Source organism: Tachypleus tridentatus, chromosome 4, assembly GCF_004210375.1.
Source record: "Tachypleus tridentatus isolate NWPU-2018 chromosome 4, ASM421037v1, whole genome shotgun sequence".
Classification (NCBI taxonomy): domain Eukaryota; kingdom Metazoa; phylum Arthropoda; class Merostomata; order Xiphosura; family Limulidae; genus Tachypleus; species Tachypleus tridentatus.
In genome coordinates, this window is record NC_134828.1 from 47566862 (window position 1) to 47594751 (window position 27890).

At 34.2% G+C, this 27890-nt stretch overlaps 2 non-coding genes across 2 annotated transcripts; both read right to left on the bottom strand.

The window, feature by feature from the left end:
* Positions 1-18487: 18487 nt before the first annotated feature.
* TRNAL-AAG (transfer RNA leucine (anticodon AAG)) lies at positions 18488-18567 on the bottom strand. Its single transcript has one exon. It is a non-coding gene; the product is annotated as a tRNA-Leu (tRNA).
* A 2800-nt stretch (positions 18568-21367) lies between these two features.
* Positions 21368-21447, bottom strand: TRNAL-AAG (transfer RNA leucine (anticodon AAG)). The gene has a single exon. It is a non-coding gene; the product is annotated as a tRNA-Leu (tRNA).
* Between the last annotated feature and the right edge of the window lie 6443 nt (positions 21448-27890).

Here is a 27890-nt window from a genome sequence, read left to right on the forward strand (position 1 = left end):
AAAACAACGTCTAACGCGTAACTTGTCAAAAATTCGTTACAGACTTCTATTGCGCTCGAGATCAACTGTCGCATATCGCGAATTGCAATGTTCGTTCAGCATATTTTAATTTTTAACGATACACCGTTTGACGTGATAGCAAATTTGCTATCGAAACCCATTTTTTAATAAACTGAGTTATGCTCACGCTTATGCCACAAATTGTTTATTTCCTGATTCATTGTGATATAGTTCCAAGAGCAATGGAGTTAACCGCATTTCATACTTCACAAACTAAATACTAACAGGAATATTTATGTTGTTTGTGTAAGGAGTGAATAGAAATGTTTGTTTATTTAACATACGTCACATCTGGCATTATATAAAGATAAACGTTCCTATTTCTTGAAATTATTAACGGCGAGGTTTAATTTTAGAAGAAAATTTAAATTTTTCCTATTTCTCTGATTGATGAAACCGCAAGTCGAATCTGCAAATCGTCAAAGAAGGTTCTATTTTCGTATGATAAAAGATTTTAAAGTAAAGTAGAAAATGCCATAAAACTTTTTATGCTCACCTTCTTCAAAGGTTCAATTTTTTTTCCAATGTAACATACGAGTAAGGGTTATTTTATATCATGACACCGAATTTTAGGCGTTCCTACTTTAGAAATGCTAATTTGAGAAAGTAAATTCAACGAGCGTCATCTGATCTACTGCTTTTAATAAAACAACGAAATCAACAGTTATTAGTATAAAAAACTCACAGATGATAATTTAATTTTAGCCTTTACCCTAACAAAGCCCGCATGACCTGAATAATATAACTGGTCTACTGAAAAGGACTACGGACATTATTACTCAAAGACGATGCTGTTGAAACTAAACTTGTACATGAATAAACCTGAAAAATTAAACATTCATTTGGAACCGTTAAGTGTAACGTCAGTTTGTTGAAACGGAACGGACTTTCTTGTGCAATATTGCTTAACATTACGAAATTCCCGGAATTCTCCATATCTTTAAATACTGCGACGGTGCTAGCGGCTTCTCTGTTAGCGTTTTTCCATTTTCAATGAAACGTCATTTCTCAATACTCAGCGTATAAATAATCACACGTTAATTAATAATAATCGAACAAAACATATGGTTTTGTAAATGACGAATATTTTGTGAAACTGTGTTGGCACACAGTCTTGTTGTGAATTCTATGCGTCGCAAATTCTGCATTTATCTGAGATTCACCTAAATTATAAAACATGTGGCAGTTGTTTCATGTTAAATTGGTAACAAACGCTTTTACCTTGTTCTCCTTGTCACATCAAAATTATTCTCCTTCGAAATATTTTACCCACATTTCTTGTTCATCTGACAAGTGGCATAATAAAGAAAGAATGGCAGCGATAGGGTTCGAACCCACGCCTTTTCAGACTGGTGCCTTAAACAAGCGCCTTAGTCCGGTCGACCACACTACCATTTTGGTGTATATATATATAGTTTCTACACATTTGAAAAATGACTTCCTTTACTCCGTGTGTTGACTGTTGATCGCAATTCCGTTGTGATCAATTGATCTTTTTTTTCATGTCGCAATCTCCAAGATATGACACTGTTTTGTGTAAAGAATGATGACGAGTAAAATACGGATTGAAATATTTTGTTGTGGGAGACAACCTGAATGAATGTGTAGGATAGCCGAACACGGTCACAGAGTGGTATGAAAAGCTGTGATCGTGTCAAAAGCGTTGCGACAGAAAGGATATGAACCACAATCATAAAGAAATGATGCGAGACATCAGTGTCAATAATTTAAGAAAAGATTAATCCCTTTCAATACGTGTTTCTAATTTAACACCTAAAACCAGTGGTTTCTTTTATACTTTATTACAAGTGTGTTTCCTAACAGAATACAGTATGTTGAATGTGGAAATTAAGTGAATATTGAGATATATATATATAAAAAAGGTTTTCAACTTGCAAAGCAACTCATTACTCAAATGTGTAGAAAATGTATATACACGGTAGTGTGGCCGAACGGTCTAAGGCGATGTTTTTGGCACCATCTAAAACGGCTTTTGTTTGAATCCCACCATATGAACAAGAAGAGTGGTTAATAATATTTTGGAGGAGGATATTTTTGGTGGACCAAGCCGAACAAGCCAAAAGCGATTTTTACCATTTAAACATGAAACAACTACAACATATTTAATGGTTTATGTATATGTGAGCTAAACGCAGATAGTTGCGACACATAGAATTCACAACAAGACTGTGTGCCAACACAGTTTGACAAAATATTCGTTACTTACAACACCCTACGTTTTTTTTTAATTATTATTAATTAACGTGTCATTATTTATACACTGAGTATTGAGAAATGATGTTTCATTGAGAATGGGAAAACGCTGATTGAGAAGCCTCTAATTCCATCTCAGAATTTAATGATATAGAGAATTCTGTGAATATCGTGATGTTAAGCAATATTGCACAAGAAAATCCGTTCCGTTTCAACAAAGTGCCGTTATACTTAACGGTTCCAAATGAATGTGACGTATTTAAATAAACAACTATTTCTATTCACACCTTACACTAAGAACGTAAATTCTCCTGATAGTATTTATTTTGTGAAGTTTGAAATGTGGTTAACGCCAATCATCTTGAAGTTATTTCTTGAAGCTAAATTAGCAGTGTATTTAGCAATGTAAGGTTAGAGGGAAGGCAGCTAGTCATCGCCACCCACCGCGAACTCTCTTGCTATTCCTTTACCAAAGACTGACCATCACATTATAATGCCTCCACGGTTAAAAAAGGCAATTCTGTTTATTGTAACGGGGATATGAACCCGCTGTACAATCGTGCTGTTGAACGGGATACTGGAAACCCATTGTACAGAGGAATTGTTGAAAACTTACTTGAAGTTTTGTTTCTTTGTTTGCTTTTGAATTTCACGCAAAGTTATACAAACTCTACCTGTGCTCACCGTCCATAATTTTGCAGTGTAAGACTAAAGGGAAGACAGCTAGTCAGCACTACCCAACTCCAACTCTTGGACGAATAGTGGGATTTATAGTAACATTATAACGCCCTCATGGTTGAAAGGGCAAACATATTGGTGCGACCACGATTCGAACCCGCGACCCCAAGATTACTACTCCAGCACCTTAACCAACTGGCGATATTTGCAGGAAGTAGAGGAATATTTTGGATAAGACAGCTTCACCCCAGAGTCATCTGAAGTTGAAATTTCGATACAGTGCTACATTAAGAAGTCCATGAGTGGGAATAGCAACATGGACTATGATGTGGGGGAGGGTCCAAAGCCGTTTTAGTATAATGTACTCAACCCTTGATTATTGCTGGTTAATCAATTTACCAATTTATAGCCTCAAGATCGTTGGAATAACTGATTCTTATTTCAAGTTATGTTCATTGTTAAATATCATCTCCTAATGATGTACACATTGTAATTCTCCTCTGTTTATTGGAAGACATTGATTTAGTTTTACATAGAATTAAGTTTTTATTTAGCCAAGCAAGTTATTTTCTATGTGAGTAGCAGGGTTTTTTTCATGAAAATAGTTGATGACAAAGACACAGTTTATTTGTCTTGAAATATCAAGTCAACATGTTGTGCAGCCTTTTAGAGCTACGACAAATTGTTTTTCGATTATTAATGACAATACCTGCCACAATATATAAATTAAACTAAAACATCTTTTTCATTAACTAATTACTTCGTCAAATCGATATTTTTTTATTTTCCCAACAATGACAAAATTTTTTTCAAGATTTCTTTAAGAGAAACCACGAACAATAACTGCTTTATGCTAACAACTGAAGAATTTCAATGTTATTTAATTATAATTGTTAAAATGTATTGAGTGGATAAAGTGAAAATATATTTGCGTAATTTTGGTTTTCACTACGAGACGGCGCTATACTAATATATTTCCTTATGCTGATTTCTATGCTGTGTAAAATCTATACACAGTAATATCCCTTTTTGACTTGCCTCTGTCTTCGAGTGACTAAGCAAACAAATGACTCACGATAAATTAAGAATAAAAATATTTTACTTTATTGGATACATAATACGCACGAATAAAATACTTAACTTATAAAGCAGGTATAAATCGAGATAATTGGGACCTATAAGGTAACTGTTTGATCGAAACATAATATAACCAGCGAACACCTCTGACGCTATAACACTTCAACAATACAATTAACCTTCCTTTGTATAAACTAATACTTCAGTTTCCAATACGTTTATTACCTGGATAGAAGAGCAAAAATATTTGAAATTCACGGATTAATGAATATATGATTATTAAAAAGTTTAAAGCTAACCTATAAACACTTTAATTAAAATAATGTACTTTTCGTTTTAGTTTGTGAAAGCGATTCTACAAATTCCACATTTGTAAACCTTACATTCCAGTAAGCACCAAATTTATATAAACAAACGCAAAATCAAAGAAGCCTTTATACCCATACCAATTAATAACCTAACATCCACCTGCAACGCCCCCCTAGAATTCCGTACTCCTTTATAATATTGTCCCTCAGACATGTGTCCGTCAACGGTCACATTTAATCTCTCTCTTTCTTAACCTGAAGATGACCTAGGAAGGTAGAAACTTATTTCTCTTCTTATCAATAAAAGTGTTAATACTCACACCAACCGTTCTGAGATACATTTTTATTTCAAGTGGGTTTCTCATCATCAAGAATAACGTGGTGTTAATTTTGTCGACAGTTACAGTAACAAGTTTACACTAGCCTAGTGTTCATAATGTCGACAATAACCAATCTGCACGCGGCCTGACATGGCCAGGAGGTTAAAGCGCTCGACTCGTAATTCGAGGGTCACGGATTCGAATTCACGTCACACTAAACATGCTAATAATGTTATAATGAAACAGTCAGCCCCACTATTCGTTGACAAAATAGTAGTCCAAGAGTTAGCGGCGAGTGGTGATGAATAGCTGCCTTCCCTCTAGTCTTACACTTCTAAACTCTGGATGGCTAGCGCAGATAACCCTCAAGTAGCTTTGCGCGAAATTGAAAAGAAACCAAACCAATCTTCACTCGCCTGGTATTTATTATTTTGACAGATAAAGTAACTAATTTGCATTAGTCTGGTCGCCAGTTAGAGTGTCCAATTTATACACAAGTCTGGTGTTAATTTTGTTGACAGCTACATTCACCAATCTAAATGAGCCTGGTGTTGATTTACACTAGCTCGTTGTTCACTATGTCGACAACTACAATAACTAGTTTGTATTATTCTAGTGTTTACTATTTCGACAAATAGAGAGTCAAATTTGTACACTAGCCTGGTGGTGATTATGTAGTCAGCTTGAGTGACCAATCTACATTAACTTGGAATTGACTATGCTAACAGTTTAAGTAGCAATCTACACTAGCTTGGTGATGATTATGTTCATAATTAGAATGACCAATTTAAACTAGTCTGGTGTTCAGTATGTTGATATATATTGTGAAAATCTGCACTAGCCTGGTGATGATTATGTTGACAGCTAGAATGATCAATCTTCATTAGTTTGATGTTGAAAATTTGGACAGCTAGAGTGACCAATCTACACTAGCCTGATGTTGACTGTGCCAACAGCTAGAATGACTAATCTACAACTAAACTGGTGTCCTTACACAGGCTGTGTATCCTTCATGAGACTCAAGGCAAGCTCAGCCCAGGTTCCCAAACCAGTTTACATAACTAAAGCTGATCGACGCAGCCCAAATCCTCGATGGCATTGACAATAAATCGAACACTAGCTGAAGATGAAATGTGAATATTTAGTGAACATGGTATATGATTTGTGAAGTATTTATGAGGTTTCATAATTGTTTCGCGAAAATTTTGAATCGGGTTTTACTCTAAATCTGTCTCTTGCATTACTCTCTTCTGGATGAAAATAGAACTACGCGAAGGCATAGCAAGATTCAAGTAATCTTTTCGTAATAACCGGGATGTATCTAATCAGGTAATGCTGAGCAACTTGTAAAATGTATTATAAGTGAGAAATATTTATTTGAATTTTATAACAGTCGTTTACTCAATGTTGTCAGTACTCTGAATTATAAGTAGACTTTGGACGTGTATTGATATTTTGAATTATTGTGTTTAAAGAGAACTATTGTTTAGTTACTAGTTCTCAAGAAAAGATAAGATACCAAGATTTGTCCAACTTTAAAAACGTGATTAATCGCACTTTCACCGTTCGAGCACCCCAACCGTTTGTTTTGTTTTTGTTTTTGGAATTTCGCACAAAGATACTCGAGGGCTATCTGTGCTAGCCGTCTCTAATTTAGCAGTGTAAGACTAGAGGGAAGGCAGCTAGTCATCACCGCCCACCGCCAATTCTTGGGCTACTCTTTTACCAACGAATAGTGGGATTGACCGTAACATTATAACGCCCCCACGGCTGGGAGGTCGAGCATGTTTGGCGCGACGCGGTATGCGAACCCGCGACCCACAGATTACGAGTCGTACGCACGCCTTAACGCGCTTGGCCATGCCGGGCCGCACCCTAACCGATACAAACACAAGGTCCATTTCGTCTTTATACACTATTATTTTGGTCAAAAGTTTATTAAAGGCTTAACTAAAATACATGAGGTATCTGAAGGAAAATACGAGCAATATGGAAACCCAAGTCTCATTAAAGTGAAAAAATAATGCTATTAATTCTTTCGGTGTCACGTCAGGTAGGAAGAATGAGTGACGAGTATAATTGACTCTTATAATACATTAGAGTTTGGACTAAGATAACTCGTCGTCCAGAGCATGTTGCTGAGTTTCTGTTTTGTAAATAGAAATCATCTACATACATATATAATGTGTAATAATTGAAATGTTACTGTATTTTACCAAATATTAGTCTTATAAAGCACAGCGAAGATAGGTCACTTTATAGAGACTAAAGGTCAGTTTTATATTATTGAATAGGGTAATATTAGTGCAGTGTGTTACGTCAATGCAGGTTGTGCCATGTTAGCCAGGCACGAATGGAAGGTCAATATCATAAAAATGATGAATATATATATAACTGTATAATGTTGTAACGTCAAAGCTACTTAGATTAAACTTTTACATTTTCGTGTTAATATCTGGAGTCATTCTGGAACGAAAAAAGGATAATTTACATACATTTATTTACTAATTTTTTGTGATGGTTATGAGGTAAGTCAAATTGACAAACCCCATATGAAAATGATAGAGAAAATAACAGACAAAATATAAAGTTGTATGAAAAGAAACATTTGAAATGCATTTTGGAGGTTTTATAGATTACACAAATAATATTTGAAATTCTTGAAGAATTGTATTTCATTCATAATATTAAAATCATTTCGCTCTGGCACTAGTAGCAAAATATCCCCGATATTTTCACCAACAAATATTTAGTAAACGTACTTCATTAAATAGTCTGATTTTTGGGTACAAAAAATAAACAAACTTGTAAGCTTTACTGAAAATTTGCCAAATATTGTGAAGGTGCACAGACTGCATCAAAAGGTATGGTATAAATATTTAACTCAGATAAAATATACCGAGCCCGTCGCGAAAGCGTTAAGAGCTGTTTACCATTACAGTTATGAAGCAAAATCAACTACTGCATTAGCGTTAAGTCTATTTCATAATTTAGGTTCTTCCTCTAGAGGAACTTATCTTATATTGCACTATTTTCTGGTTTGTTAGTCGCCATTTGTACGGAATGTTTGTACATGGTATCAATTTTGTTTTAAGTCTTTTTTTAGAGTTAACATAGTTAGAAGGTGTCTGTAATGCCTCTAAAATTTAAAGCGTTAATTTTAACACTGTATTAATAAAGTGTTTCTCATCTGTTGATAATTGTTTGTTCTTAGTGCTAAGATATGTAATAACCTCCCTACACTTTGTCCACTGTAGGGAATCGAACATTCGATTTTAGCCTTTTAACCATAATTATGATTTCACTCCGAATTCTATGCAGTAGGTAAAATTAGAGGAAACCGAGCACTGTATTTATTTATAAATAGCTATTTGTGTTTTTCCCTCATTGCTGGCCTCCCGCTAGTATATAATTATTCTGTGACACTAGTAGTATTATTTGTTCACGCTGCATCTTCAATGCATGTGAGGTTTCAGTTTGTAGGATAAGAAAGAACAGTTTACACTTGAAATATATTCCTTTCATTAGATTTTGAAACAACGTATGAGTAACATTAATTTTTTTCATTTAATGTTTATATGAATTGTCAGTTACAAATCAGTGTTCTAGAATTTACTTATATAAAACTCACGCTTCATTACAGCCCAATATATTCTATGGAGATATTAATATATGTAAGGAAATTTTCAGACTTAACAAGTATCACACATACTGAAATATTTGTTAACAAAACTTCAAGACACATTAATATACTGTTTAGGAAAACATTTTAGTTTTATAAAATACTCACATTTACACACCTAGGTTAGTTTCATGATAAATTACACCTCATGAATATCAAGTCCTAACAGTCTGAATAACTAATACAAGTTTCCACTTGCATATATTATATAAAACTGTTTAATCATAGCCCAATATACTATCATTGATATATGCAAGTGAAATTACAGAGTTAACAAGTATTACATATTTTGGAAAAAATTACTTAAAACCTTCAAGGTATATAAAATATACTATTTACAAAACATCTTAGTTTATAAAATAATGACCAATACCCTTGTGTAATAACACCTAATTATATTTTTATTCTATCATATTATTATCAAATATAATACCATGAACGAAACATAAGGAACATTTCCAAAAGTCGTTTGAGCTATTATGATCGTGGACAGTTTCTTCATTTAGAAAATATTTTGCCTTTTTGCTGGACACTAGACCTTTTAACCCTTATATTATTTCTACTATATCGTTTAAGATTGACGTGTTTCACCTTCGCCTAATATGCTATCATCAATATATGTAAGTAAAATCTAAACTTGACAAGCATCACACATACTGAAAACACTTATTACCAAAACTTAAGTTAGACTGTTTCTTTATAACAAATTCACCTCAGGCTATCTGCTGAATCCAGCGAGTGGACTCTAACCCCTGATTTTAGTATTATAAATCCGTAGACTTACCGCTGTACCAGCGGGTGACGACTTAAGTTAGAAAAAGTGAATTTATCCAAGATTTATCATGCATAATGTGCATACATTCTGCTTTTAAAGCTTTGAAGAGCAAAACCTGTAAAAATTCTTGACAAAATATTTCAACTTTGTTAAGCCTTACAATGAAAGATGTAGCCTGCAAATAAAGACGATTTTCCCACATTTTATAAATACATAACGTATACTTTTATCATTAGAAAATAAACTTTATATCCATAATAAGTTACAAATAAGTATAACTTCGAAGAATACAACCCAAATTGTAAAATGGATGGTACTGATATTTCATTTTGTGTCTAAACAATTACATTCTGAAGAAGTTAGATTATGTATAGATCTTGGCAAATTAAATTTGTAAACAACAGTAGTTTTAAAAACAAACATGTGAGTTCTAAATCGAAAACAGAAAATAAATTTCTAATATACTCTAAAATTTTGAAAATTTATGAACACACATTTACACTTTTGTATCATTATGTAAAGTGGAAGAATCAATAAATTTATTTTAATTGACTTTTAGGTTCAGTGACATAATAATGAAGAAATGATTTTGGTTGGGTTTTTAAATTATCTTAAGGGCAAATTGCGACGCCAACTCGATATCCTTTGATATTTTGGAATAAGACAAACTGAAATATGTATGAATTATAAAATAAGACTGCCAAGATTATATTAACTTTCATACAAGTCTATTGTATTTCAGTTACAATACATGACTTAATGACATGTGTTCACTAGTCATATGCCAGTCAATAACCTCAACTCGAGAATTAACCTGTTCTATTTGTCGTGCAATATTTGAACATAATGAAGACAGGAATTAATATATTTCTCTCGCATATAAGCACAAACAGCAGTTACTTTAACTGTGAGAATTGTATTCTGTTGATCAGTCAGAAAACGGTCTAAATGCTGTGATATTACGTCACTCTATCATTGGAACATTTAGTATTGTTAATATAATAGTAGATGTTTTCAATAGAGTGATATATTTGTAAGTTCTGAGATCTTATGACTCGATTCGTAATCTGAGGGTCAAGAGTTCGAATTTCCTTCATACCAAATATGCTCGAACTTTCAGCGATGGGGGCATTATAATGTCACAACTAATCCCACTATTCGTTTGTAAAAGAGTTGTCCAAGAGTTGGCGGTGGGTGGTGATGACTAGCTTATTTCCTTCTAGTCTTACGCTGTTAAATTAGAGACAGCTAGGGCAGATAGCCTTTGTGTAGCTTTGCGCAAAATTCAACGAAACAAACAAATAAATAATGATCAAATACCGAGATTATTCTGATTAAGTTATTATTATTTCTGCCATATAACATAATAATGGAATTTTAATTTTATATTTTAAAATGTAACACACTTATAAGATTTAAGAAAATTAGTAAAGTTCATTGTAGTAAGATAAAAGCCATAACACATTATTACATAACAGTTCCGTTACTGTCATAAAAAATCATGTTCTCATATTAGAGACGGAACAGTGTCTAGTAGGAATGATACGAATGTTACACATTTTTATACTAATGTTGTGATAATCAATAAAACTTAGTAAATAGGTGTATAAAGTGGAGCTAATTGCTAATGCTTGAGACCACTGGCAGTCTTTCTTCTCCCCTATTTTGTGTGACGAAGGTGACATGTAAAATACGGCCTGAAACATTTTCTTATGGGAGACAACCTAAATGATTATGCAGGGTAGCCGAACATGGTCACACAGTGGTACGAAAAACTGTGATCGTGTCAGCAGCGTTGCGACGGAAAGGATAAGAACCATAATCATAAAGAAATGATGCGAGACATCAATATCAATAAGTTAAGAAAAGGATTAATCCCTTTCAATACAACTTTCTAATTTAACACATAAAAGCAGTGCTTTCTTTTATACGTTATTACAAGTGAGTTTCGTAACAGAATGCAGCATGTTGAATGTGGAAATTAAGTGATTATCGAGACATATATATATATATAAAGGAACTCTTTTTTCAAATGTGTAGAAATTAAAAATACACGACAGCATAGTCGAGCGGTCTAAGTAGCTGATTTAAAGCACCAATCCGAAAGAACGTGGGCTCGAATCCTACCGCTGCCATTCTTTCTTCATTATGCCACTTGTTAGATGAACAAGAAATGTGGGTGATAAATTTCGAAATAAGATATTTTTGGTGAGCCCAGTGGAAAAAGACTGTAAACTTTGTCGCCAAATAAACATAAAACAATTACCACATATCTAATGGTTTAGGTAAATCTCATCTGGACGCATAACAAAGTGTTTCAATCCGTATTTTACTCGTCATCCTTCTTTACACAAAACAGTGTGATATCTTGGAGATTGCGATATGAAAAAAAAAGATCAATTCATCACAACAGTGGTACTGACAGTAAATATGTGCGTTTTTCTTATAGAAAAGCCACATCAGACTGTCTGCTGACCGTACGTCTTTGTTGGAATAAATTGGCATGCAATCTTATAAATCTATCTGTATAATCGAACTTTCACGAAACCTACCTTCAAAAAATTTGTTCCATGTGTAGAAGAATCACAAGAAGGCAGTTACAGCCACATTCTGTACACCACAAGTTTATTTTCTGTGCCCAGATTTTTAATGAAAGTGTAAAGATCAGTGAGTTAGGAAGGTACTAGAAACATTATCCAGTGTTTAGCAGAATTACTGCAAGAAAATCTCGCTCTTATTCTTACTCTCAAGGTTTTCTTTAGAATCTCAACTTTATTTGGAACCAATAAGTGTAACATCACAATATTCCCGGAATTCTCCATGTCTTTAAATACTGCGACGGTATTAGCGGCTTCTCAATCCGCGTTTTCCAATTTCCAATGAAACATTATTCTTCTATACTCAGTGTATAAATAATGACACGTTAATTAATAATAATGGAACAAAACGTAGGGTGTTGTAAATAACGAATATTTTGTCAAACTGTGTTGGCACACAGTCTGGTTGTGAATTCTACATGTTCCAGTTTTCTGCGTTTAGCTCACATTTACATAAACCTTTAGATATGTGGTAGTTGTCTCGTGTTTAATTGGCGACAATCGCTTGTAGCCTTGTTTTCCTGGCCCACCAAATATATTCTCCATCGTAATATTATAAACCACACTTCTTGTTCATCTGATTACTAGCATAATAAAGAAAAAATGGCAGCGGTGGGATTCGAACCTAGCCCTTTCGGATTGGTGCCTAAGACCAGCTTTTTTTTTTTCTTTTTATTCATCTCACCTCAACGAGGGCGTATACACAGAAATACAACAAATAAAACACATGTTAATGAATTAGCATGTAATAATAACTCAAGAGATCATCATGCTGAAAATTACCAAAATTTAATAAAATTAGGTAAAAAATAAAAAAGGTAATTGTGAACAGCAGGTTATCCACCAAATAGTACGGTGAACATTAACAAAACAAGAAACCAATGGATCTGGCATTGGCGACAAAAATATAAAGATAATGCAAAAAAAGAAATAAAAACTTATCTTAAAAAATCATATAAGAAATAACCTTCTGCAACTTGGGTTACCAAGATACCAGCATAAGAATACGCAGAATAAAGAAGCATTTAATGAGTTATGTAACAAACATCTATGATAATGGAGATAGATATGTTTATGTACACGTACTTTAAACATGGAAATTAAATGAATTTCGCGATGACTGGACAAATGAACTGAACGAGCAGAACATATAACTTGTCGTGCCAAACTTGTAAGCAAACAGAAGATGTTCCAGCATCTCCTAGGTAACGAAGGATGAGATCCCACTAATTGGCATCTCCTCCAAACCCAGTTAGATATAGGACAACCAAAATAAAACGCCAATATTGCATATACATAGGACCACAAAGGCGTACAAAGGGACATAGGAAATACAGATGGTCAATGGTTTCCCTCGCCTGTGAACAGAAAGTGCACAACCCTGTGGGATGTCTGTCCATATGAACCAGCTTGACATTAGTGGTTATCGCCTACAACCACAGTAAATAATCCAAAACACATACATGAAAACCCACAAAAGAAGAATAAGTGATTTTCCGAATGAGTTTCTAATCTCCAGAAGGAACAATATCCCCTCAATAGAATGGAGCAGGGACATGAGTAAGAAGTAAACTCTTTAAATAACCCACCAACTGCTTCAGGGATAACCCCTAAAAATGAACCCGGTTAGCAGAGTGGCCCAGAAAATACAGGTCAACTACACGTGTGGTCGGTGGTAGAGGAGCCGGCTGGGTGGACAAAAACGCCAACCAGTCCACAGGCAACGCCTCCTTAAGCATATTAAAATGTGAAAAAATTGTGCGGACATTGGCCAACGTGTCAGCGTTCGTACACATTTCAATGACCGCCTTCACTGGAAGAAAACCTGGGAGCACCTCGTACAACAAATGTCGGACCTAAACCAAGCCTGCGTTAATAATTTCAGGAAAATAAAATGTTCGGTTCCGAACATCGATTGAAAAACAGAGGTTCATCAAAAACATGTGGGGAAAGAGGAGCTGGGACAAGCCCTTTATCCCCAAGAAGAACCTTCCATGCATGAAACATTTCCTGAATATACAAAGGCAACAACCTCACAAAACGTGGCAACATCCGGCACTGAAGAACCCAAAGAGATACATTGATCGCTAAATGATACATAAACATCTCGAATACCTAAATATGTTCCTTCCATACAATAGCGCTTTTGACCTCACAAGCAAAATCCTTAAGTTTATTCAGTATAATATCATCATCAATATATTCCGGGACATCCATAAATGACACAGTAATAGTTCGTTTAGTTACACCATTAGCAGAACAATGTACCCCATTGACAACAAGACCAGCATCGATACCCTGGTCCACATCAGCAGGGAGAACAAAAGTTACCTCATAACCTTCCGGTCTTGGAACAACAGCAGTAACCGATGCAGCACCAAACGTAGTAACAACAGCATGGATCACGTCCCCATGGCTTGAATTTGACGTTTCCACAAACACCGTGCGATGCATAACTTCTATAACCTTCTGGGTGGATGGAGACATGTTCAAACAAATGGCAAAAAGCACAAAAACTAGCAAAAAAATAACAACACGCGCACTAGGCTTAGCTAAGAAACACACACTAAGTCAAACAGTAGCTCGAAAAACCACGTCTGCACTCGATAACGAGAACCAGTGCTTTCAAAATATTTCTTCCATAAATGAAGAATAGCAGCGGTGGGATTCGAACCCACGCCCTTTGGACTGGTGCCTAACACCAGCGCCTTAGATCGCGCGGCCACGTTACCGTGTATTTTTGGTTTCTACACTTTTCAAAAGAGTTCATTTACAAGTAAAAACCTTTGTATATATATCTATGTATATCAATATCCATTTAATTTCCATATTCACCATAGTATATTCTGCGATGAAACACACTTGTAATAACGTATAAAAGAAACCGCTGGTTTTATGTGTTGAAATTATTAATGGCGAGGTTCAATTTTAGAAGAAAATTTAAGTTTTTCCTATATCTCTGATTGTTCAGACCGCAAGTTGAACCTGCAAATCGTCAAAGAAAAGTCTATTTTCCTATGATAAAAGATTTTAAAGTAAAGTAAAAAATGCCATAAAACTTTTTATGCTCTCTTTCTTGAGAGATTCAATTCTTTTTTTCCAATGTAACATACGAGTAGGGGTTATTTTATATCATGACCTCGAATTTTAGGCGTTCCTTCTTTAGAAATGCTAATTTGAGAAAGTAAGTTCAACAAGCGTCATCTGACCTACTGCCTTTATTAAAACAAAGAAATCAACAGTTATTAGTATAAAACACTCACAGATGATAATTTAATTTTAGCCTTTACCCTAACGAAGCCCGCATGACCTGAATAATATAACTGGTCTACTGAAAAGTACTACGGACATTATTACTGAAAGACGATGCTGTCGAAACTAAACTTGTACTTGAATAAACCTGAAAAATTAAACATTCATTTGGAACCGTTAAGTGTAACGTCAGTTTGTTGAAACGGAACGGACTTTCTTGTGCAATATGGCTTAACATTACGAAATTCCCATAATTCTCCATATCTTTAAATACTGCGACGGTGCTAGCGGCTTCTCATTTAGCGTTTTTCCATTTTCAATGAAACATCATTTCTCAATACTCAGTGTATAAATAATCACACGTTAATTAATAATAATCGAACAAAACGTATGGTGTTGTATATAACGAATATTTTCTGAAACTGTGTTAGCACACAGTCTTGTTGTGAATTCTATGCGTCGCAAATTCTGCGTTTATCTGAGATTCACCTAAATTATAAAACATGTGGCAGTTTTTTTCATGTTAAATTGGTAACAAACGCTTTTGCCTTGTTCTCCTTGTCCCACCAAAAAGATTCTCCTTCGAAATATTTTACCCACATTTCTTGTTCATCTGATATGTGGCATAATAAAGAAAGAATAGCAGCGGTGGGATTCGAACCCACGCCCTTTCGGACTGGTGCCTTAAACCAGCGCCTTAGACCGCTCGGCCACATTACCTTGTATATATTTTTCTACACATTTGAAAAAAAGAGTTTTTTTACCAGTTGAAAACCTTTTCATATGTTCATATCTCGATATTCACTTAATTTCCACATTCAACATACTGTATTCTGTTAAGAAACACACTTGTAATAAAGTATAAAAGAAACCACTGCTTTTAGGTGTTAAATTAGAAACACGTATTGAAAGGGATTAATCCTTTTTTATCTTATTGACACTGATGTCTCGCATCATTTCTTTATGATTGTGGTTCATATCCTTTCCGTCGCAACGCTGCTGACACGATCACAGCTTTTCATACCACTCTGTGACCGTGTTCGGCTATCCTACACATTCATTTAGGTTGTCTCCCACAACAAAATCTTTTAATCCGTATTTTACTCGTCATCCTTCTTTACACAAAACACTGTCATATGTTGGAGATTGCGATATGAAAAAAAATATCAATTCATCACAACAGTTGTGCTGACAGTATATATGTGTGATTTTTCTATAGCAAAGCCACATCAGTCTATATGCTGACCGTACGTCTTTGTTGGAACAAATTTTTAAGCAATCTTTTAAATCTATCCCTAGAATCCAACTTTCACGAAACCTAGCTTCAAAAAATGTATTCCATGTATTGAAGAATCACGAGAAGGCAGTTACAGCCACATTCTGTACACCACAATTTCATTTTCTATGCCCATATTCTAAATGGAAGTGTAAAGATCAGTGATTTGGGAAGGTACTAGAAACATTATTCAGTGTTTAGTAGAATTACTGCAGGAAAACCTAGCTCTTATACTTACTCTAAAAAATTTCTGGAGAATCTCAACTAAAGATTGGCACGGGAAGAATATTTACAATAACATTTAATCTACTTACATCAGTATAAGAGTCGATAAGGTTTTCTTTTTTTTATTGACGGTAGACAGAAATACATCTTTAGATTTTATCGTGCTAGTTATCCGAAAGCAAAATAATGAGAACACGTCTTCATTTGCATTTCAGCGGGAGATATAAAACTTTTAAATATTATTCTAAAGAAAACAGAAACAATACGTTAACACTTCATCTTGACAAAAGAAATTTATGAATGCAGTCAATACGTGCAGTGAAAGACTTCAAGTGTCTCGAAGTAAGTTGAGGATGATAAATGCTTATTTGGGTCTGGAATTAATTTGAAATTTTTTCATATATTTGAAAATCTACTATATTACTTCAGTTCCATGATTGCAATTAAACATTTTTATCAAATGCAAATGATGCATATACTGCAGATTTGCACCCCAACTTCTGTTTGTATTTCAGATGAATATTATAGAGAGTGTAAGCACGTGATTTGGTTTCCCAGGAAAGTCGGTAATTTGTTTATCTCATATTTCAATTCGTAGTTCCAGAAACTTTTTTAACGAGAAATCCTCTGATAATATGTATCTAAAACAACAATGTCTAAGGCGTAACTTGTCATAAATTAGTTAGAGACTTCCATAGCGCTCGAGATCAACTGTCGCATATCGCGAATTACGATGTTTGTTCAGCATATTTAAATTTTTAACGATACACCGTTTTACGTGATAGCAAATTTGCTATCGTAACCCATTTCTTAATAAACTGAGTTATGCTCACGCTAATTTCACAAATTGTTTTTTTGCTGAATTATTGTGATATAGTTTCAAGATCAATGGAGTTAACCGCATTTTATACTTCACAAACTAAATACTAACAGGAATATTTATGTTGTTTGTGTAAGGATGAATAGAAATGTTTGTTTAGTTAACACACGTAACATCTGGCATTATATAAAAATAAACGCTCCTATTTCTTGAAATTATTAATGGCGAGGTTCAATTTTAGAAGAAAATTTAAGTTTTTCCTATTTCTCTGATTGTACAGACAGCAAGTTGAACCTGCAAATCGTCAAAGAAAAATCTATTTTCCTATGAAAAATATTTTAAAGTAAAGTTGAAAATGCCATAAAACTTTTTTTATGATCTCTTTCTTGAGAGATTCAATTCCATTATTTCCAATGTAACATACGAGTTGGGGTTATTTTATATCATGACACCGATTTTTAGGCGTTCCTACTTTAGAAATGCTAATTTGAGAAAGTAAGTTCAACAAGCGTCATCTGACCTACTGCCTTTATTAAAACAAAGAAATCAACAGTTATTAGTATAAAACACTCACAGATGATAATTTAATTTTAGCCTTTACCCTAACGAAGCCCGCATGACCTGAATAATATAACTGGTCTACTGAAAAGGACTACGGACATTATTACTGAAAGACGATGCTGTCGAAACTAAACTTGTACTTGAATAAACCTGAAAAATTAAACATTCATTTGGAACCGTTAAGTGTAACGTCAGTTTGTTGAAACGGAACGGACATTCTTGTGCAATATGGCTTAACATTACGAAATTCCCGTAATTCTCCATATCTTTAAATACTGCGACGGTGCTAGCGGCTTCTCATTTAGCGTTTTTCCATTTTCAATGAAACATCATTTCTCAATACTCAGTGTATAAATAATCACAAGTTAATTAATAATAATCGAACACAACGTATGGTGTTGTATATAACGAATATTTTATGAAACTGTGTTAGCACACAGTCTTGTTGTGAATTCTATGCGTCGCAAATTCTGCGTTTATCTGAGATTCACCTAAATTATAAAACATGTGGCAGTTTTTTCATATTAAATTGGTAACAAACGCTTTTGCCTTGTTCTCCTTGTCCCACCAAAAAAGATTCTCCTTCGAAATATTTTACCCACATTTCTTGTTCATCTGATATGTGGCATAATAAAGAAAGAATGGCAGCGGTGGGATTCGAACCCACGCCCTTTCGGACTGGTGCCTTAAACCAGCGCCTTAGACCGCTCGGCCACACTACCTTGTATATATTTTTCTACACATTTGAAAAAAGAGTTTTTTTACAAGTTGAAAACCTTTTCATATGTTAATATCTCGATATTCACTTAATTTCCACATTCAACATACTGTATTCTGTTAAGAAACACACTTGTAATAAAGTATAAAAGAAACCACTGCTTTTAGGTGTTAAATTAGAAACACGTATTGAAAGGGATTAATCCTTTTTTATCTTATTGACACTGATGTCTCGCATCATTTCTTTATGATTGTGGTTCATATCCTTTCCGTCGCAACGCTGCTGACACGATCACAGCTTTTCATACCACTCTGTGACCGTGTTCGGCTATCCTACACATTCATTTAGGTTGTCTCCCACAACAAAATCTTTTAATCCGTATTTTACTCGTCATCCTTCTTTACACAAAACACTGTCATATCTTGGAGATTGCGATATGAAAAAAATATCAATTCATCACAACAGTTGTGCTGACAGTATATATGTGTGATTTTTTTTATAGCAAAGCCACATCAGTCTATATGCTGACCGTACTTCTTTGTTGGAACAAATTGTTAAGCAATCTTTTAAATCTATCCCTAGAATCCAACTTTCACGAAACCTAGCTTCAAAAAATGTATTCCATGTATTGAAGAATCACGAGAAGGCAGTTACAGCCACATTCTGTACACCACAATTTCATTTTCTATGCCCATATTCTAAATGGAAGTGTAAAGATCAGTGATTTGGGAAGGTACTAGAAACATTATTCAGTGTTTAGTAGAATTACTGCAGGAAAACCTAGCTCTTATACTTACTCTAAAAAAATTTCTGGAGAATCTCAACTAAAGATTGGCACGGGGAAGAATATTTACAATAACATTTAATCTACTTACATCAGTATAAGAGTCGATAAGGTTTTCTTTTTTTTATTGACGGTAGACAGAAATACATCTTTAGATTTTATCGTGCTAGTTATCCGAAAGCAAAATAATGAGAACACGTCTTCATTTGCATTTCAGCGGGAGATATAAAACTTTTAAATATTATTCTAAAGAAAACAGAAACAATACGTTAACACTTCATCTTGACAAAAGAAATTTATGAATGCAGTCAATACGTGCAGTGAAAGACTTCAAGTGTCTCGAAGTAAGTTGAGGATGATAAATGCTTATTTGGGTCTGGAATTAATTTGAAAATTTTTTCATATATTTGAAAATCTACTATATTACTTCAGTTCCATGATTGCAATTAAACATTTTTATCAAATGCAAATGATGCATATACTGCAGATTTGCACCCCAACTTCTGTTTGTATTTCAGATGAATATTATAGAGAGTGTAAGCACGTGATTTGGTTTCCCAGGAAAGTCGGTAATTTGTTTATCTCATATTTCAATTCGTAGTTCCAGAAACTTTTTAACGAGAAATCCTCTGATAATATGTATCTAAAACAACAATGTCTAAGGCGTAACTTGTCATAAATTAGTTAGAGACTTCCATAGCGCTCGAGATCAACTGTCGCATATCGCGAATTACGATGTTTGTTCAGCATATTTAAATTTTTAACGATACACCGTTTTACGTGATAGCAAATTTGCTATCGTAACCCATTTCTTAATAAACTGAGTTATGCTCACGCTAATTTCACAAATTGTTTTTTTGCTGAATTATTGTGATATAGTTTCAAGATCAATGGAGTTAACCGCATTTTATACTTCACAAACTAAATACTAACAGGAATATTTATGTTGTTTGTGTAAGGATGAATAGAAATGTTTGTTTAGTTAACACACGTAACATCTGGCATTATATAAAAATAAACGCTCCTATTTCTTGAAATTATTAATGGCGAGGTTCAATTTTAGAAGAAAATTTAAGTTTTCCTATTTCTCTGATTGTACAGACAGCAAGTTGAACCTGCAAATCGTCAAAGAAAAATCTATTTTCCTATGAAAAATATTTTAAAGTAAAGTTGAAAATGCCATAAAACTTTTTATGATCTCTTTCTTGAGAGATTCAATTCCATTATTTCCAATGTAACATACGAGTTGGGGTTATTTTATATCATGACACCGATTTTTAGGCGTTCCTACTTTAGAAATGCTAATTTGAGAAAGTAAGTTCAACAAGCGTCATCTGACCTACTGCCTTTATTAAAACAAAGAAATCAACAGTTATTAGTATAAAACACTCACAGATGATAATTTAATTTTAGCCTTTACCCTAACGAAGCCCGCATGACCTGAATAATATAACTGGTCTACTGAAAAGGACTACGGACATTATTACTGAAAGACGATGCTGTCGAAACTAAACTTGTACTTGAATAAACCTGAAAAATTAAACATTCATTTGGAACCGTTAAGTGTAACGTCAGTTTGTTGAAACGGAACGGACTTTCTTGTGCAATATGGCTTAACATTACGAAATTCCCGTAATTCTCCATATCTTTAAATACTGCGACGGTGCTAGCGGCTTCTCATTTAGCGTTTTTCCATTTTCAATGAAACATCATTTCTCAATACTCAGTGTATAAATAATCACAAGTTAATTAATAATAATCGAACAAAACGTATGGTGTTGTATATAACGAATATTTTATGAAACTGTGTTAGCACACAGTCTTGTTGTGAATTCTATGCGTCGCAAATTCTGCGTTTATCTGAGATTCACCTAAATTATAAAACATGTGGCAGTTTTTTCATATTAAATTGGTAACAAACGCTTTTGCCTTGTTCTCCTTGTCCCACCAAAAGATTCTCCTTCGAAATATTTTACCCACATTTCTTGTTCATCTGATATGTGGCATAATAAAGAAAGAATGGCAGCGGTGGGATTCGAACCCACGCCCTTTCGGACTGGTGCCTTAAACCAGCGCCTTAGACCGCTCGGCCACACTACCTTGTATATATTTTTCTACACATTTGAAAAAAGAGTTTTTTTACAAGTTGAAAACCTTTTCATATGTTAATATCTCGATATTCACTTAATTTCCACATTCAACATACTGTATTCTGTTAAGAAACACACTTGTAATAAAGTATAAAAGAAACCACTGCTTTTAGGTGTTAAATTAGAAACACGTATTGAAAGGGATTAATCCTTTTTTATCTTATTGACACTGATGTCTCGCATCATTTCTTTATGATTGTGGTTCTTATCCTTTCCATCGCAACGCTGCTGACACGATCACAGCTTTTCACACCACAATCCTTTACACAAAACACTGTCATATCTTGGAGATTGCTGAAAGTAAATATGTGCGTTTTCTTATAGTAAAGCCACATCAGACAATATGCTGACCGTACGTCTTTGTTAGAACAAATTGTCAAGCAATCTTTTAAATCTATCCCTAGAATCCAACTTTCACGAAACCTAGCTTCAAAAAATGTATTCCATGTGTAGAAGAATCACGAGAAGGCAGTTACAGCCACATTCTGTACACCACAATTTCATTTTCTATGCACATATTCTAAATGGAAGTGTAAAGATCAGTGAGTTAGGGAGGTACTAGAAACATTATTCAGTGTTTAGCAGAATTACTGCAGGAAAACCTCGCTCTTATACTTACTCTAAAAGATTGGCACGAGGAAGAATATTTACAATAACATTTAATCTACTTACATCAGTATAAGAGTCGATAAGGTATTCTTTTTTTTATTGACGGTAGACAGAAATATATCTTTAGATTTTATCGTGCTAGTTATCCGAAAGCAAAATAATGAGAACACGTTTTCATTTGCATTTCAGCGGGAGATATAAAACATTTAAATGTTATTCTAAAGAGAACAGAAACAATACGTTACATTTCATCTTGACAAAAGAAATCTACGAATGCAATCAAGACGTGCAGTGAAAGACTACAAGTGTCTCTAAGGAAGTTGAGGATGATAAATTCTTATTTGGGTCTGGAATTAATTTGAAAATTTTTCATATATTTGAAAATCTACTATATTACTTCATTTCCATGATTGCAATTAAATATTTTTTCAAATGCAAATGATGCATATACCGCAGATTTGCACCCCAACTTCTGTTTGTATTTCAGATGAATATTATAGAGAGTGTAAGGACGTGATTTGGTTTCCCAGGAAAGTCGGTAATTTGTTTATCTCATATTTCAATTCCCAGTTCCAGAAAATTTTTAACGAGAAATCCTCTGATAATATGTATCTAAAACAACGTCTAACGCGTAACTTGTCAAAAATTCGTTACAGACTTCTATTGCGCTCGAGATCAACTGTCGCATATCGCGAATTGCAATGTTCGTTCAGCATATTTTAATTTTTAACGATACACCGTTTGACGTGATAGCAAATTTGCTATCGAAACCCATTTTTTAATAAACTGAGTTATGCTCACGCTTATTTCACAAATTGTTTATTTCCTGATTCATTGTGATATAGTTCAAGATCAATGGAGTTAACCGCATTTTATACTTCACAAACTAAATACTAACAGGAATATTTATGTTGTTTGTGTAAGGAGTGAATAGAAATGTTTGTTTATTTAACATACGTCACATCTGGCATTATATAAAGATAAACGTTCCTATTTCTTGAAATTATTAACGGCGAGGTTTAATTTTAGAAGAAAATTTAAATTTTTCCTATTTCTCTGATTGATGAAACCGCAAGTCGAATCTGCAAATCGTCAAAGAAGGTTCTATTTTCGTATGATAAAAGATTTTAAAGTAAAGTAGAAAATGCCATAAAACTTTTTATGCTCACCTTCTTCAAAGGTTCAATTTTTTTTCCAATGTAACATACGAGTAAGGGTTATTTTATATCATGACACCGAATTTTAGGCGTTCCTACTTTAGAAATGCTAATTTGAGAAAGTAAATTCAACGAGCGTCATCTGATCTACTGCTTTTAATAAAACAACGAAATCAACAGTTATTAGTATAAAAAACTCACAGATGATAATTTAATTTTAGCCTTTACCCTAACGAAGCCCGCATGACCTGAATAATATAACTGGTCTACTGAAAGGACTACGGACATTATTACTGAAAGACGATGCTGTTGAAACTAAACTTGTACATGAATAAACCTGAAAAATTAAACATTCATTTGGAACCGTTAAGTGTAACGTCAGTTTGTTGAAACGGAACGGACTTTCTTGTGCAATATTGCTTAACATTACGAAATTCCCGGAATTCTCCATATCTTTAAATACTGCGACGGTGCTAGCGGCTTCTCTGTTAGCGTTTTTCCATTTTCAATGAAACATCATTTCTCAATACTCAGCGTATAAATAATCACACGTTAATTAATAATAATCGAACAAAACATATGGTGTTGTAAATGACGAATATTTTGTGAAACTGTGTTGGCACACAGTCTTGTTGTGAATTCTATGCGTCGCAAATTCTGCATTTATCTGAGATTCACCTAAATTATAAAACATGTGGCAGTTGTTTCATGTTAAATTGGTAACAAACGCTTTTGCCTTGTTCTCCTTGTCACATCAAAATTATTCTCCTTCGAAATATTTTACCCACATTTCTTGTTCATCTGACAAGTGGCATAATAAAGAAAGAATGGCAGCGATAGGGTTCGAACCCACGCCTTTTCAGACTGGTGCCTTAAACAAGCGCCTTAGTCGGTCGACCACACTACCATTTTGGTGTATATATATATAGTTTCTACACATTTGAAAATGACTTCCTTTACTCCGTGTGTTGACTGTTGATCGCAATTCCGTTGTGATCAATTGATCTTTTTTCATGTCGCAATCTCAAGATATGACACTGTTTTGTGTAAAGAATGATGACGAGTAAAATACGGATTGAAATATTTTGTTGTGGGAGACAACCTGAATGAATGTGTAGGATAGCCGAACACGGTCACAGAGTGGTATGAAAAGCTGTGATCGTGTCAAAAGCGTTGCGACAGAAAGGATATGAACCACAATCATAAAGAAATGATGCGAGACATCAGTGTCAATAATTTAAGAAAAGATTAATCCCTTTCAATACGTGTTTCTAATTTAACACCTAAAACCAGTGGTTTCTTTTATTCTATATTACAAGTGTGTTTCCTAACAGAATACAGTATGTTGAATGTGGAAATTAAGTGAATATTGAGATATATATATATAAAAAGGTTTTCAACTTGCAAAGCAACTCATTACTCAAATGTGTAGAAAATGTATATACACGGTAGTGTGGCCGAACGGTCTAAGGCGATGTTTTTGGCACCATCTAAAACGGCTTTTGTTTGAATCCCACCATATGAACAAGAAGAGTGGTTAATAATATTTTGGAGGAGGATATTTTTGGTGGACCAAGCCGAACAAGCCAAAAGCGATTTTTACCATTTAAACATGAAACAACTACAACATATTTAATGGTTTATGTATATGTGAGCTAAACGCAGATAGTTGCGACACATAGAATTCACAACAAGACTGTGTGCCAACACAGTTTGACAAAATATTCGTTACTTACAACACCCTACGTTTTTTTTAATTATTATTAATTAACGTGTCATTATTTATACACTGAGTATTGAGAAATGATGTTTCATTGAGAATGGGAAAACGCTGATTGAGAAGCCTCTAATTCCATCTCAGAATTTAATGATATAGAGAATTCTGTGAATATCGTGATGTTAAGCAATATTGCACAAGAAAATCCGTTCCGTTTCAACAAAGTGCCGTTATACTTAACGGTTCCAAATGAATGTGACGTATTTAAATAAACAACTATTTCTATTCACACCTTACACTAAGAACGTAAATTCTCCTGATAGTATTTATTTTGTGAAGTTTGAAATGTGGTTAACGCCAATCATCTTGAAGTTATTTCTTGAAGCTAAATTAGCAGTGTATTTAGCAATATAAGGTTAGAGGGAAGGCAGCTAGTCATCGCCACCCACCGCGAACTCTTTTGCTAATCCTTTACCAAAGACTGACCATCACATTATAATGCCTCCACGGTTAAAAAGGCAATTCTGTTTATTGTAACGGGGATATGAACCCGCTGTACAATCGTGCTGTTGAACGGGATACTGGAAACCCATTGTACAGAGGAATTGTTGAAAACTTACTTGAAGTTTTGTTTCTTTGTTTGCTTTTGAATTTCACGCAAAGTTATACAAACTCTACCTGTGCTCACCGTCCATAATTTTGCAGTGTAAGACTAAAGGGAAGACAGCTAGTCAGCACTACCCAACTCCAACTCTTGGACGAATAGTGGGATTTATAGTAACATTATAACGCCCTCATGGTTGAAAGGGCAAACATATTGGTGCGACCACGATTCGAACCCGCGACCCCAAGATTACTACTCCAGCACCTTAACCAACTGGCGATATTTGCAGGAAGTAGAGGAATATTTTGGATAAGACAGCTTCACCCCAGAGTCATCTGAAGTTGAAATTTCGATACAGTGCTACATTAAGAAGTCCATGAGTGGGAATAGCAACATGGACTATGATGTGGGGAGGGTCCAAAGCCGTTTTAGTATAATGTACTCAACCCTTGATTATTGCTGGTTAATCAATTTACCAATTTATAGCCTCAAGATCGTTGGAATAACTGATTCTTATTTCAAGTTATGTTCATTGTTAAATATCATCTCCTAATGATGTACACATTGTAATTCTCCTCTGTTTATTGGAAGACATTGATTTAGTTTTACATAGAATTAAGTTTTTATTTAGCCAAGCAAGTTATTTTCTATGTGAGTAGCAGGGTTTTTTTCATGAAAATAGTTGATGACAAAGACACAGTTTATTTGTCTTGAAATATCAAGTCAACATGTTGTGCAGCCTTTTAGAGCTACGACAAATTGTTTTTCGATTATTAATGACAATACCTGCCACAATATATAAATTAAACTAAAACATCTTTTTCATTAACTAATTACTTCGTCAAATCGATATTTTTTTATTTTCCCAACAATGACAAAATTTTTTTCAAGATTTCTTTAAGAGAAACCACGAACAATAACTGCTTTATGCTAACAACTGAAGAATTTCAATGTTATTTAATTATAATTGTTAAAATGTATTGAGTGGATAAAGTGAAAATATATTTGCGTAATTTTGGTTTTCACTACGAGACGGCGCTATACTAATATATTTCCTTATGCTGATTTCTATGCTGTGTAAAATCTATACACAGTAATATCCCTTTTGACTTGCCTCTGTCTTCGAGTGACTAAGCAAACAAATGACTCACGATAAATTAAGAATAAAAATATTTTACTTTATTGGATACATAATACGCACGAATAAAATACTTAACTTATAAAGCAGGTATAAATCGAGATAATTGGGACCTATAAGGTAACTGTTTGATCGAAACATAATATAACCAGCGAACACCTCTGACGCTATAACACTTCAACAATACAATTAACCTTCCTTTGTATAAACTAATACTTCAGTTTCCAATACGTTTATTACCTGGATAGAAGAGCAAAAATATTTGAAATTCACGGATTAATGAATAAATGATTATTAAAAGTTTAAAGCTAACCTATAAACACTTTAATTAAAATAATGTACTTTTCGTTTTAGTTTGTGAAAGCGATTCTACAAATTCCACATTTGTAAACCTTACATTCCAGTAAGCACCAAATTTATATAAACAAACGCAAAATCAAAGAAGCCTTTATACCCATACCAATTAATAACCTAACATCCACCTGCAACGCCCCTAGAATTCCGTACTCCTTTATAATATTGTCCTCAGACATGTGTCCGTCAACGGTCACATTTAATCTCTCTTTCTTAACCTGAAGATGACCTAGGAAGGTAGAAACTTATTTCTCTTCTTATCAATAAAAGTGTTAATACTCACACCAACCGTTCTGAGATACATTTTTATTTCAAGTGGGTTCTCATCATCAAGAATAACGTGGTGTTAATTTTGTCGACAGTTACAGTAACAAGTTTACACTAGCCTAGTGTTCATAATGTCGACAATAACCAATCTGCACGCGGCCTGACATGGCCAGGAGGTTAAAGCGCTCGACTCGTAATTCGAGGGTCACGGATTCAATTCACGTCACACTAAACATGCTAATAATGTTATAATGAAACAGTCAGCCCCACTATTCGTTGACAAAATAGTAGTCCAAGAGTTAGCGGCGAGTGGTGATGAATAGCTGCCTTCCCTCTAGTCTTACACTTCTAAACTCTGGATGGCTAGCGCAGATAACCCTCAAGTAGCTTTGCGCGAAATTGAAAAGAAACCAAACCAATCTTCACTCGCCTGGTATTTATTATTTTGACAGATAAAGTAACTAATTTGCATTAGTCTGGTCGCCAGTTAGAGTGTCCAATTTATACACAAGTCTGGTGTTAATTTTGTTGACAGCTACATTCACCA